The sequence below is a fragment of the Cryptomeria japonica genome, chromosome 3 (assembly GCF_030272615.1).
Source record: "Cryptomeria japonica chromosome 3, Sugi_1.0, whole genome shotgun sequence".
In the NCBI taxonomy this organism is placed as follows: domain Eukaryota; kingdom Viridiplantae; phylum Streptophyta; class Pinopsida; order Cupressales; family Cupressaceae; genus Cryptomeria; species Cryptomeria japonica.
Genome location: NC_081407.1, coordinates 32,711,842 through 32,727,450, shown reverse-complemented (window position 1 = coordinate 32,727,450; position 15,609 = coordinate 32,711,842).

The window sequence follows — 15,609 nt, the reverse complement described above, 5'->3', positions numbered from 1 at the left end:
AGTTGTCAATGTTACTGTTTTTAGTTTTGTCGATGGATGCAATTATCTCGATATTGTTTTGGTCTAGTGCTTTTAATTTTGATACCGATAAGTTATAAAATATTTATATCTTTATTTTAATTTATTTAATTGAGAACTATATGGGTGCCCCAAATAATAAAGTGGAGTGCAAATATTTATTCAAATTCAAGATTGACAGTTATCGTGATGAGGTACTTTGTGACATCATACCCATGGAAGCATGTCATATGGTTTTAGGGAGGCCATGGCAGTTTGATAGGTGTGTTGTACATGGCCATGCTAATACCTATACCCTAGCAAAGGATGGAGTTCGCCATAAGTTGAAGTTGAATGATGGGGGGCTTTATTGGGATGAGTGCCAATTTTGGGGAGAAAGATTTAAAATTAAAGTGAAAAGACTCCTTGGCTATTTGTGGCTTTTGGAGAGTAGGCAAATTTTCATAACCACCATTGAGGAAGTGAGCCTTAAAAACATTGTGCACGTTATAACAGACAATTTAAAAAATTGTCGAGCAATTGGGTTATTGGTTGAGAAGTGTTATTTCTACATTTTTGTATTGTCCCCTTTTTAAGCACTTCAACATCATGGACTATTGGCCTAGCCAATGAGTTCTTGTAGGATAATGAGTTGGGGCTAGGGGATGCATGATGACGAGACTTGCACAATGCCCTTTTTTGGAATGATTTTGGGTAGTTTTTCCATACTATTTTTAGTAAGTCAGTTTGGGCTTCAACTAAGCTAGTTGTCAATGTTACTGTTTTTAGTTTTGTCGATGGATGCAATTATCTCGATATTGTTTTGGTCTAGTGCTTTTAATTTTGATACCGATAAGTTATAAAATATTTATATCTTTATTTTAATTTATTTAATTGAGAACTATATGGGTGCCCCAAATAATAAAGTGGAGTGCAAATATTTATTCAAATTCAAGATTGACAGTTATCGTGATGAGGTACTTTGTGACATCATACCCATGGAAGCATGTCATATGGTTTTAGGGAGGCCATGGCAGTTTGATAGGTGTGTTGTACATGGCCATGCTAATACCTATACCCTAGCAAAGGATGGAGTTCGCCATAAGTTGAAGTTGAATGATGGGGGGCTTTATTGGGATGAGTGCCAATTTTGGGGAGAAAGATTTAAAATTAAAGTGAAAAGACTCCTTGGCTATTTGTGGCTTTTGGAGAGTAGGCAAAGTTTGAGAGTTCATTTTTTGTAGGCTTGGTTTTGGATATTTGGAGATTTCTCTTGTTGGATGAACTTGTTCATCTTGTCACTTTGTGAGGACAAAAACCCTTGCAAGGATCGTCTTCTACATTGGTGAAAGACCCAATCTAGAAGATTACTTGGTGATTTCATATAGGAATTGTAATTGGACTTGGTTGTTGGTTAATATCTTCATTTTGTTCTTTAGAGAACTTGAGATTGATTTAGTAGATATTGTTGGAAGCAGATTGGAGGAGATCCTCCCCGAGGCTGGTCATACCATTCCTAACTAGCCGTACACTTGCTGGAAGGAGCGTGAGCGTTTGAGGAGAGGTCAATTTGGGTTTTGAAGTGATTATTAGCAATTTTGTGGCATCTATTTCCTTGCTACGTCCTCCTACATCAAGATGTCTCTCTTGGTGGTTTTGATAGTGGTACTTAGGTTTTTTGGTCATCATTTTGTTGTTGGTCTTTGCTGTCATTGCTCAATATCTATGTAATTAGCAAATGGGTATGCTAAATATTTGAATGTAATGAGATTTAATCATCTGGGTATATCTAGTTTTGCTACTATATTGTACTTTCAGATTATGGCTGGTTGTGAGCATTTGAAATATTGGATTTGCAAGTATTTCCTTGTTTATTTGCTGCAATAAATCTATATATTACACTTTTGCACTTTTGTCTTTTGTCAAACACATCAAAACAATAAACAAATAGAAAACAAACAAAAAAAACCAAGGGTGTATTTTATAGTGGTATCTAAGCAAGTGTACCTTGCCATCTTGAAGGGTTCAAAATGATACAGTGTTGATATGTTAGGGTTTGATCATCAACCATACACATCACTACAATCTCGTAGAAACAAGTCTTATTCTAATTAGGTTGTAGAAGAACAAAGAATAGTGTTTGATCATCAACCATACACATAACTACAAACTCATAGAATCAAGTCTTATCCTAATTAGGTTGTAGAAGAACAAAGAATAGTAGGAGCAAATAGAACAAAAAATATGGGTGATAGAGATTCAAGGGAGGAGTGGTTTTTGAACATGATGGATGCCCTTCTTAGAGGGCAATAGGCTGCAAAATAGAGAGCATAGGAGACAAATCAGTGCCATGGACAACTAGCAAAACTTATGGCTCATCAATTGGGTATGAATATTAACTATAATAACAATATGGGTGGCAATAATGGAGTTAATAATGGTCCACAAGGAGGTAACAATGGCCAAGGAGAAAAATCAATTCATGGTGGAAATGCAAATAAGTGAACACAAACATTTACTTCTAAATCTCTTATGCCAGTTTCTCCACCTAAGGTTCAACCTAAGGTTGAGAATGAGTGCCAGGTTGCCGATTTGCAAAATCAATTCATGATTGGATTAATGGAGGTCTTGAGTTTCAAGTTGCCATATCACTTAGAGACTATATTGATGTTAGAATGAAGCATAAACCTTGTGGTGGAGGTAGAACACATAACTATTATTTGTGGGAAAAAGTTGGGAAATTAACCCTTCCATATTGTGATGGTCCAAGGAAGACTTCAGCTAGATCCTGGGTACAAAAAGTGGATACTTATTTTCAACTTAATCCTATGCCAAAAGAAGAAGCAATCAAGTATGCACCAATACATCCAGATAACATTGTACATAAGTGGTGGCACCATGGGATGATTATTATGGGTCATGATTAGATTACCTCTTATGTCGAGTTTACAAAGAGGCTTATTGAGAGGTTTGACAAGAAAGATCCATTGCTGCATTTCAAGGAGTTAGCTTAGCTCAAACAATGGGGTTTTGTAGATACATATGTTGCTGATTTGTAAAGATTTCTAATATTGGTCATAGGTATTTCAAAGGAAAGGCTTATTGTCTTTTCATGGATGGCCTAACAAATACTTTGAGAGGTTGGATTAAGACACTCGATCCACCCACTTTGTAGGGAGCCATCAAGAAGGTTGGGGATGTGGAGGCTTCTACTTCTAGAAGTAAATTTCAATCTAAGGGATTCTTTAACAAGAAGGATAAGGATAAAAAATATTTTAATAGATGATCGAACCAATCATGAAATGAATCTAATAAATTGGATAGCGAGCAACTAAATAACCTGAAGAGAAATAAATTGTGCTTTCATTGTAGGGAGCCTTGGGACCCATCTCACAAATGCAACATTGAGGCGTAAGCAAAGCAATTGAAGTATTTTTCAGCTAAAGAATTTGCATAAGAAAAATCAAATTAGCAATCTAATTCAGAGAGCAATGATTGAGAAAGTTCATTCAGAGAGGAACAAAAGAGTGATGGTACCATTGTCCAACTCTCTAGTATCCAAAAGGTAGTTACATTCAAGGTGAGAGGTGTGTTACAGGGGCAACAAATAATAACACTTATTGAAAACCGTTGCCACTCATAACTTCATTAATGAAGGTCTTGTGTGTTGGCATAACTGATGAAGATAGTGATGGAGAGATTGTTGGCATATGAAGATGTTGATGAGATGAAGATGACTGGTAAAGTTGATGGAGATTGTTTGTTAGATGATGATGATATAGTTGTAAGTTGTTTGATGACTTTATTTGTGTTGACAACAAGGTAAACAGGAACAAAGCGATGATCGAGAGACCGATACAGACGATTGGTGAAGAGTTAGACGTTGCGGTTTTACAGGAGTGTTGAAGACATGAACATGCACATATGCTCCAAACCCCATCAACAGATTTGGTGTATTGAGTGACTTATGTTGACTGTTGTGAACTTTGTGAAGAAGAATGTATACCAGTACCTAATCTTTAACCAGTGATGATTTAAGGTTTGGCGGTGGATCTTATCATATTCATAACTTAATGATGATGTGTTAGAATCCGTGTGTAATGATAAGATGGTGTTGGAGTGCGAACAAGGATCAGATTTATTGGGAAACAACAAAGTGCTTAGTAGAATGTGACAAGGGTTTGCTTGCTTATCAAATCGATGTGCGGTGATGTGCAGTGATCATTTGATGGTGGAAATTCATTGTATCTTGTTGATGTAGTTAGGGTAATGTAACCGACCTATCTGAAAAGTGTATTTAGGGCGAGTTGGAGAAGAGATTTTGTTGGTGATTTGAGAAGGTGTTGCCAAACCAGATTGAAGTGTCTGCATTTGTGTAGCAGATTTACGCTGAAAATGATATGTACTAGCAAGCAAGGAAGTGTTGTGATCAGATCATTTGTCCTGTTATTCCCTAACAGTTACAACAATTTGAAATCCCTTAACCGGGTAGATTCTAACATGTCTTATATTGTAAATCCCTTCACCGGGTGGCTCATTAACTTGAGTTTAAAATCCTCTAACAAGGTTACTCCTAACAGGGTAGAGCTCCTAACAGAGCATTCCAAAAGAGTGCAAATATTTTGTGGGTGCTAATTCTCACTGTGGTTTTTTCCAGTTGGGTTTCCATGTGAAAAATCTCTGTGTTCATATGGTGGTTGCATTGTTGATTTGTGCATTTGATATCTTTACATTGTTTGCATAATGATGAACACTTGAGTGAATGGTTTGGTAAATTTTCTTATGAAGATTGTTTGAGTAGTTACAGGTGTAGTTTTTTGAAGTATTGCATAATTGTTTTACTACTGATTCACCCCCCTCTCATTAGTTACCAGATCCTCATAATAACAATTGGTATCAGAGCCTAATTCCCTTAAAGGATTAACCGCTTAGGAAGGATCTCTAAGGTTAACATGGGGGAAGGTTCAATGAGCTACATAGAGCTTTCACACAGGCTTGCAGAATCTGAAGAAGCCCTTGGTGAACTAAAGGTCAAGTACAAAGCTTCATTAGGTAAGAGAAGAAAATTGGTTGACTAGTTGTTGGAACTCAGTGAAAACAGTTTATCTGAGGAAGCAAACATTGATGCCTTGTCTAATGAGGTGGAAAAATTGAATGATGAAAAGACAAATGTGAGGAGAGAGTTGGAAGCCCTTACCATCAGGATGAGCCAAGAGTTGGAAGCCAAAAGGACAATTGAAGACACAATAAGAGATAAGGAGCATGAGATCGTTAAGCTGAACAGGGAGATTGGTACCTTGCATGCACATCTTCGTGAGGAAAAAGAGGAAAAAGAGGAAATACAAGTTGATCTGGACATGGCTATGCCTCTTAGAGAAAGTCTCACAAAGAAGAATGAGGAGCTTACCAAGGAGTTGGCTTCAACAAGAGCAGTGCTATGTTTGATGAGCAGATTCAAACGCAAAGTCAGAAAGGAGATACACATGACTTCGAATAGACAACCTGTAAACAAGGAGAGCCATATGATACCAAGGACACCATGCATGAAGCCAAATCTGCACAAAAGACCAAGAAGAACAGCGGCAAGAGAACCTACAAACTAGTATGTTTTAATTGTCATAAGGTAGGTCATACTGCAAATGTTTATAGAAGTAGATCCAGTACTTTTAATGAATATAGACCTAATGCATATGAAGGATATAAGTCTAGTACTTTTGATGGTTATTGCTTTAATTGCAAAAAGTATAGGCATAGAGCTGTTGAGTGCAGGTCAAGAGTGAACAATCAGAGATCTTACATGGGTTAGAGGTCTAATGTGAATGGCAGAGATCTTACAATGACCGAAGGAACCCTACTTGGCAGAGATCTTACAATGAACAAAGGAGCCCTACTTGGCAAAGACCTTATGTTAGCCGGTCTAGTCCATATGAAATGGAGAATAGATGGAATGTGACATGTTCAATCTATCACAACTATGGTCATGTAGCTATGAATTGTCGGAGAAGAACTGATAGAGGCAATGTTGGACCCCGAAGAGCATCTGGAATGACATGCTTCCACTGTCACTAACCGGGGCACATTGCAATGTTTTGTAGAGCTAGAATGAACCAACCTATTAATTAGTTTGTTGACTAGAAAGGAAAGAAGAAGGTAGATGTGGAAGAAACCAAAAGTGAATATATGGAAGAAGAAAAGTGAGGAGAAACCATTGGAGGACTCCAATTCTTCACCCGGTGTAGAGAATCTCTCATCGGAAAGCTAAACTATGTATGAAGCTTAGGGGAAGCATATTGTCAGATCCATTTTTAGACCCCCTAAATGGTATGCGGTAAGTCAAATCTGCATATTTTGATGCAATATGATGTTATGAATTGATTCTAAATTGGTTACATTTCAAACAGGGAAATTAGATGTGATATGTGAACTAGTAGCAAGTTCTATGGTTGAACGTTGATTAGGGTATGTTCAACCGGTTTAGCAAAAGGGAAATAAAAAGGTGTTTTATGGTCTCATTTCTCACTTAGCATTTTTGAGAGCACATCTGGAGAGCGATAGAAACATATAAGAGCTTTTGACTTTTACTATGGCAAAGTTGATAGCGGATTGTGAAGATTTGTGGAAAAGTGAATTGGTGGAAGAGCATTCAGATCGGAAACCCTAGTTGCGAAGAAATCTGATGATACCAGCAAGTCTGATGCAGTAGATGAATAAAATATAGTGATTATTGAACCGAAAGTTCAAAATGATGCTGACCAGAATAGTGTGGAGAATATTGTTCAACCGGAAGATGAAGATGAAGAAGAAGAACAAGAAACTTTTATACTGGAACATGTTATACCTAGATATGTAAAGTTGAATCACTCTGCATATACGATAATTGGAGACAGGAATGTTGGAGTACAAACAAGAAGAAAGATCAGAGAAAGTGCTTGTTTGGTTTCCACAATTGAACCTAACACAGTGAGGGAAGCTCTCAAGGATAATGATTGGATAAAAGCTATGAATGAGGAGCTTGATTAAATAGAGAAGAACAACACTTGGTCACTTGTCCCCAAACCAACTGATAAAAATGTAATTGGTACTAAGTGGGTGTTCAAGAACAAATTGAATGAAGATTGTGAAGTAGTTAGGAAAAAGGCTAGACTAGTTTGCAAAGGATATGCACAAGAAGAAGGTGAGGATTATGGAGAAACCTTTGCACCAGTTGCTAGACTTGAAGGAGTAAGAATGCTACTTGCATATGCGGCATTTAAAGGATTCAAGGTTTACCAAATAGATGTTAAGTCTGCATTTTTGAATGAAATTCTAGAAGAAGAGGTTTACATTGAACAACCAGATGGGTTTGCATTGACTAAAGACAAGGACATGGTGTGCAAACTTCATAAAGCTTTATATGGATTAAAGCAAGCTCCAAGAGCATGGTATGAGAGAGTCCATTCACACCTGATAAAGATTGGATTTCAAAGAACTAGTGAGGACAACAACATTTACTTGAAGACAGAAGGAGACAAGTTATTGATTGCATAAGTGTTTGTAGATGATATCATATTTGGAGGAGATGATGACATGAGTTTAACTTTTGCAAAAGAAATGAAAAAGGAATTTGAAACGTCTTTGATATGTGAAATCAAAATTTTCATTGGTTTGCAGGTGCAATAGATGAAAGGAAGAATCTTTATTAGTCAGTCCAAATATGTGGAGGTATTGAAAACCTTTGGAATGGAAGACTTTAAATCGGTTGGAACCCCTATGGTTACTGGTTACAGCTTATCCAAGGAAGATGATTCAGATCCAGTGAATGAAACTGAGTATAAATCAATGATTGGCAAACTACACTATGTTGTTCATAGCAGACCAAACATTGCTCATGCAGTTGGTATAGTGGCAAGATTTCAGAAAAAATCCTAAAGAGACTCATATGGTGGCAGTGAAGGGAATTTTCAAGTATCTTAGAGGAACTATTGATTATGGATTATGGTATCCATACAAAGGAAACTTCTCTTTGAAGGTGTTCACAGATGCTGATTGGGCAGGTAATATAGATGACTGAAAGCGCACAACCGGTGGTGCATTCTTTCTAGGAGGAAGATTGGTATCCTGAACTAGTAAGAAACAAAGTTGCATTTCTCAGTCTACAACAGAAGTAGAGTATGCAGATGCATCAATGAGTTGTACTCAAGAAATATGGATGACACATGTATTAGAAGGATTCAAGGAGACTATGATAGAACCGTTGGTCATATATTGTGATAATACAAGTGCAATAAGTATTTCAAATAATCCTATATTGAATGCTAGAACAAAGCATATTGAACTGAAGTATCATTTTCTGAGAGAAAGAGTGCAGGAAAAGAAAGTCAGGATGGATCGTGTGTCAAGCAAGGAGCAATTGGCTGACATCTTCACTAAGCCATTGCATAAAGCAACCTTTGAGCATCTTAGAGGCAAGCTAGGGGTTATACCCCTACAAAAGGTCAACTAAGATGTTGTTGCAACATCGATCCAGTGGATTAATTGAATATCTTTCATTGGGGATTGATGAGAAAATGGCTATAACTCAGGGGGAGCAACAAAGATGAAATCTATAGCAACAAAAGATGAATTTGACACTTTGCACTTTTGGCATTGTTGTCAAAGGGGGAGAAGTAAAGTGTTGATGACATGAACATGCACCTATGTTCCAAATCGCATCAACAGATTTAATGTATTGAGTGAGTTATGATTGATTGTTGTGAACTCTGTGAAGAAGAATGTATACCGGTAACAAATCTTTAACCGGTAATGATTTAAGGTTTGGTGGTGGATCTTATCATGTTCATAACTTAGTGATAACGTGTCAAAATCTATGTGTAATGATAGATGGTGTTTGAACACGTACAAGGATCAGATTTCTTGGGAAACAACAAAGTGCTTAGTAGAATGTGAAAAGGGTTTGATTGCTTATCAAATCGATGTGCGGTGATCATTCCACGGTGGAAATTGTCTAGAAATTTGTTGTAATGATCTGTAATGTAAACTCATTGTATCTTGTTGATGCAGTGAGGGTTATGTAGCCGACCTAACTGAAAAATGTATTTAGGGAGAGTTGGAGAAGAGATTTTGTGTTGGTGATTTGAGAAGGTGTTGTCGAGCCATATTGAAGTGTCTGCATGTGTGTAGCAGAGTTGTGCTGAAAAGGATCTATACTAGCAAGCAAGGAAGTGTTGTGATAAGATCATTTTCCCTGTTGTTCCCTAATAGTTACAACGGTTTGAAATCCCTTAACCGGGTAGATCCTAACGTCTTATATTGTAAATCCCTTCTCCAGGTGGCTCATTAACTCGAGTTTAAAATCCTCTAACAAGGTTACTCCTAACAGGGCTGAGGCAAACCCCTTAACCAGGTGACTCCTAATAGGGTATGCTCTTCACTAGGCACATTGTAAGCTCTTAACCGGGCTAGGCTTTTAATCGGGCACATTCTGAAAGAGTGCAAATATTTTGTGGGTGCTAATTCCCACCATGGTTTTTCCCAGTTGGGTTTCCACGTGAAAAATCTCTGTGTTCATATGGTGTTTGCATTGTTGATTTTTGCATTTGATATTGTATGCGGGAAAAGCGGTTCAATGAAATCTAAAATGTGAAAATAGTCAAAGACTTGCCCACACACCCATGGGACTCTTGGTGCAAGTTATGGAGCCATGAGGAATAACTCAACTTCCCAAGGAGTGTTCCATGGTTCTCTATCTCATAAGGTCCCTCAAGCCAATGCCTTTGCTTTCAGATTACTGAGCAAAGTGACTTAGGGATGACAAATGCAAGAACGAGGGATGCTTTTGATCAAATTTTAGTATGAATGCATCCTATTTATGCATGATTTTACCAAATGAACTAAACTAGATGATAAGATGACAAGGTTAGTAAAAATACTATCCTAACATGATATACTAGTTATATGATTTAATCTAAGATAATAGAAATGCTCTAAAATGATTATTAGATTTATTCCTATTGCAAAGAGAGGCTAAATGCTTGTTACAATTGAGTATAATTATGATGCTAAAGACTTGGATCCTAAAATGAAGGGATGGGGGCTCTATTTATAGGAGAAACAGGGCAATGGATGGTCAGGATTGAATGATCTTATCAAAGGTCAGGATTGAAAGTTATCAATCCATGTTTGCAATTCTCACCAATGAAATGGTGACAATTGTCAATATAAGACTGTTTGAGAGGAGAGGTAAGAAGCATTAAATGCTTGAGAAGACCTCATGGTTACCTTAGGAGGTAAGGGTTAAGGGTAGGTTTAGATTACCCATTGGATAAAGCTTTTACCCAAAGGGTAAACTTTTGTGCAAGGGTTAAGGAGATAACCATGGTCAAAGCAATGAATGCTTGATGAGACCCCTGGGTTAGATGAGGTTGAGTTAGGCAAATAGTCTCTAGCCATGCCACTAAGGGTTAGTTAACCATTAATGGTTTGAAAGACTTTGGGGACAAATTTGTAAGAGTCCTTCCAAATTTGGGGGAACTGAACAAGTTAGCTTGTTGAAGGCATAAAGGCTTTAATGCCTTTGGAAGACTTTACTCCAAATTTGAGAAGTGACCTCCTCAAATTTAGGGAAAAGGGACAAATGAAGGGTTTAGCTTAATTGATTAAGATTAGAGGGATTCTAGAAGAATTTAGGAAGAGGGTTAGGAGGCAAGTGGGAGATGTTGGAAAATGCAAGTGGGTGAGGGATAATAGGATTTAATTAAAATAAATTGCTTTATTTCATTTTGGTTGCAAGTTGGAGATTTAAATAAATTAGATTTATTTAATTGGGGTGAACTATTTAATTAAGTGTAAATTTAATTAAAAAGTAGAGAGAAGAGATTTAATTAAATAAAATGATTTATTCAATTAAATGATATAAAAGGCTCAAGTGAATTTACATAAATAAATTGAATAATTTATTTAATTAAAATAGAGGAATGTGGGTGATTTAATTAAATTAGATTTAACTAAATAGAGGAATGAGAATAAAATGAACATTAAATATTCATTTAGGAATATGGTCATTTTTATACGTCTACATTTTGCCCCTCTTTGAAGTGACGTGTGTGCACATGTTGATTCAAAGAAAAATGATGTGTCGTCAAAATTTGATTATGATCAGTGTGAAGTCATATCGAGATGTTTATGTCGTGCCCCAGATTTCATAAATGATGCCCCAGATTTGATAAATGATGTTGATAATGCCCCCTTGGGAGATGAATAAAAAATTTAAAAATTTGATTTGAGTTGATAAATTTGATTGCATTTAAAAATTTTGTCTATGTTGAATGTGGTAATTTGATTCATCTCCTGATAATGATGTTTGTTAGGGTTAGAAGTGAGACCATGAGCAATTTACATGTTCCACCACGTAACCCTAATTTCCGTTTACCCCATAAAAAGGTAAAAAGTGATTTCTTTTGTATCATTTGTGTTTGTTGACTTTGGAAAAAGTGACATTTGGAGAGAAGACAAAATGTCGGTTCCTCATGCTTCTCATTGTTTCGAGCACGTTCGAAGGTATCGGAGGCCTGCCACATATGGACCACTGGTACGTCATCAATTTTGACCCCTTTTTTCTTTTTGTTTTATCGTTTTTGATCATGTTTTTCAAGTTTTCACGTGGATTTTTGCGGTTTAGCGCGTAGGGTCTGTACCCTAGCACATATGAAACAAAGGGTAGCGTGTTGAGTTTTAGGAACTAGGGTAGCGTCTGAGTAGGGTTGGGTAGCGCAACGGGGGGTTAGGGTAGCGCATAGACGTCTTTTAGCGTAACGGGTTCGTAGGCTAACATGTAGGGGGAAAAGGGTAGCGCATCGGGAAGACCTAGCGCATAGGGTTAGCAGGGGGTCACATGGGTAGGTTAGGCTAGTGCGTAGGTGTGACCTAGCGCATCGAGGTAGTTTTGTAGCGTAGGGCCAGATTAGGATAGCGCAAAGCCAAGTTTTAGCGCTTAGGGTGTTTTGGGTGGCACATTGATAGATTAGGGTAGCGCAGAGGTGTAGGTTAGTGCTTAGGGTTAATTCGGTAGCACATGGAGATTTTTGGATAGCGCATGTCGAGTAGTGTAGGGCGTGGATAAAAGTTTTCAGTGCATGGGCATAAAAAATTGGGGAAAATAGGATTTGGTGAGGATTTATGAGATGAAGAAAGATAGGTTGGTGTTTGCTAGTTTTTTCGGGATGGGTGTGATAGTTAGTCGACGTGTCTGCTGTCGTTGTTTTGATAAATTGTCCGATATGAGTTCTGATATGGTGTTTTTGATATGGATTTTGGAGAGAACTTGATTTGATTTGCAATGTTTCAAGTTGATGTCGATATGGATTTGATATGATGTGGATTTTGATATGGATGTTTGATATGAACTTGATTTGATATTCATTGTTTCAAGTTGATATGAATGTGGGACTTGAACTGTTTTTCAAGTTGATATGGCTGTGAAAGTTGAGTTGTTTTGCAAGTTGATATGAATGCAGAACTTGAGTTGTTTTACAAGTTGATATGGATGTTTGATAGATAACTTGATTTGATTTGCATTGTTTCAAGTTGTTATGATCTGATGTTGATATGGATGATGTTCTTAGGTGGTGGCATCTCCATGATGGCTTGTACCTTTGCTGGATCTACTTCAATGCCCTTTTCTAAGATAATGTAGCCTAATAACTTGCCTGATGTAACCCCGAAGACACACTTCTTAGGGTTGAGCTTGACTTGAAAATTTTCCAATCTGTCAAAAATCTTTTCTAAGATGCCCAGATGTTTTTCTTGAGTAAATGATTTAGCTAGTAAATCATCTACATAATCCTCCATGAAGGTATGCATCATGTCATGAAATATTGTTGCCATTGCTCGATAAGTTGCTCTAGCATTCTTTAAGCCAAACGACATGACATTCCAATAGTATGTTCCCCAAGGATAGGTAAATGCTGTTTTATCTTGATCCTCTGGAGCTATCTTGATTTGATTATAGCCAGAAAAACCGTTCATTAGTGATAGCATTGCATGGCCTGCTGTGAGGTCTACAATTATGTCGATACTAGGCAAAGGAAAGTCATCCTTTGGACAGGTTTTGTTGACATCTCTAAAATCGGTGCATATCATGATGGTGCCATCTAGTTTTGAAACTGGCATGATGATGGAGATCCATTCAGTATAGTCGATAGGTCGATTAAATCCGACGTCTAATAGTTTCTTTAGCTCAGCTTTGACCATGAGTGCTACATGTGGATTCATCATTCTTAGTTTTTGCTTAACTGGCTTAGCTCCTGGAGCAATAGATAAGTGATGCATGATGAGATGTGGATCAATCCTGGGCATATCTGCGTGTGACCAAGCAAAATTGATTTGTTTTTCTTTAATTTTTTTGATAAACTCTTGTTTTTTTGCTTCTGTCAGAGATTCTGCTAGATGTATGTGTTTTGCTGCTTCTATTGCACCAATGTTGATTGATTGAGTGGGATCAATCAATATGGGTGACCGCTCCTGATAGTGTTTAGGAAGAGTGTCAAGTCTCCCATATTTAGGTGCCTTAAAAAGGTTTTCACCTGTAGATGCGTCCTTTATTTTTACTTTTTTTTGTGATTTAGTGCTGCCATTGATTGGTTTTCAGCAGTAGATCCTTTATTTCGTTCATTTTTGCAACTGAGAGACTTGACACTCCCCTAATTGCAAATGTTGTTACTTTGTTCACTAGTAGAGTTTATTTCCGGGTTGACGGTACACAAGTAATGGATAATAGAATCATCGTTTGGAAAAATTTGTATGTCATGATTTGCAGGTTCGTCCCAATCTATTAGGCCAGGAAAGATAAGTGGTAAAGAGTCATTGGGTGAGTCAAGTTCAGTCGCTGAAAGTGTTAGGATGGAGGTATCATCGTGGTTGGCTGGGATATTAAATAATTTAATGATTTTGCCAAGGTCTTCGATGGTATCATCTTCCATGTAAATTTGCTCGTAATGTCGCAACTAGTTTTCCTTGGCGTCATAGATATTCTGTAGACCAAATTCAAGTAGTCTAGGTTTTGTGCCTTGTTCTTCTTGAGAAATGGGTGTATGACTGTTATTTGCAGCAATATCTTCAGTAACATTGGAACAACTGCCCCATTCATATTCATTTGAATCAGTTTCTGAGGTATTATCCCAGATTCTTGTAGTGCTATGGACTTGTATGTTGTAGGGTGAAAACAGGTCCTTGATGATTGATATGAGTCTGATAGTTTTCTCTGATTCTGTATCAGATCCTGCTTCCACTCTTTGAATTTGCTCATATACTGTCTCTCCTCGGGGAGGAATGATGTTATCAGGGAGTGATTCTTCTTTGTTTGAAACCAGTTCTTGAACATGATGTACTTCTGCACAAGGTGCTTCTGCCTTTTGAATGACTAATGTCTCTTGATGTTTCTTTTTTTCCTGGTATTCACATTCCTTGCGTATTGTCTCTGTTGATTCAAATAGTGCCTCTTGCCATGAGTCCTCCTTGTATTTCTTCTTTGCCTTCCATTGAGGTTTTTGGTATTTTCTTGGTGTCTTCTTTGGTGGTAGAGTGTGTTCATAGCCCAATCCTGTTTTGTCTTTACAAAACTGGGAAGGAGGATCTAATGGTTCTGTGACGCCTTCCTGACGCTTGCCGATAGGTCCTTTACCATTGTATCCCATTTGTTACATGATTAAGTAGCCGTTTCCATACTGTTGTGTCGGTATAGCTACTTCCATAGTAGATGCTCTGTCTTCTTCCTCATCCTTGTATAGCCAACTAAGGATGTCCTTTTCCTCTGATTCATGTGCTAGTGTGCCTAGTTGAATGAATTTGCCATCAAACTTGGTGATGGGTTGTGTTGCTTGATGTGTTGATATTGAAGGTAACCCATGAGATTTAGGCGATGCTGGTAAGTTGGTTAGACACAGGGGTTCCAAAGAGTATTCTCCCATACCTTGTTCTTTGATTTTCATTTTCTGTTTGAAATCCATAGATAGCGATTTAGACTTTTCTCACTGAAGATCTGGTGCTGGGCAAATTTGTTTTTCTCTGTTATGTGGAACCAAACTGTCTTGGGCTGCCCCCATAGCATTACAATGTTGAAAAGGGTTATGATCTGCTGATATAGAATTCTCCTGTCCATTGTAGGGGAACTTAACACACTAGTGATAAGTAGAAGTTACTGCTTGCATTTCATGTATCCAAGGTCGACCCAATAAGTTATTATATGTGAGGTCTATGTCTAAGACTTGGCACATAGTGTCCTTTTGTATTGGTCCCACTTGAATTGGCAACACCATTGTTCCTTTGGATGATCTTTCTTCATCATCATATGCTTTGGTAGTGATCTTTTTGCGTGGATCAATAGACTGCTCAGAGAAGCCTAATGAACAGATAAGTTTTAAGTTACAAATATTGAGTCCAGCTCCTCTATCTATTAATACTCTTTTGACTCGATGTTTGTAGACCAAGACTTCAACATGGAGCGAAGTATTGTGTGGATGGCTTAATGAAATGTTATCCTGTTAAGAAAAGGTGAGATTATGAGGCCGTGTCATGTGAACCACCATGGCTTGGAATTTGTCAGTATCCAGATCCTGGGGTACATTTGTTTCCAATGGT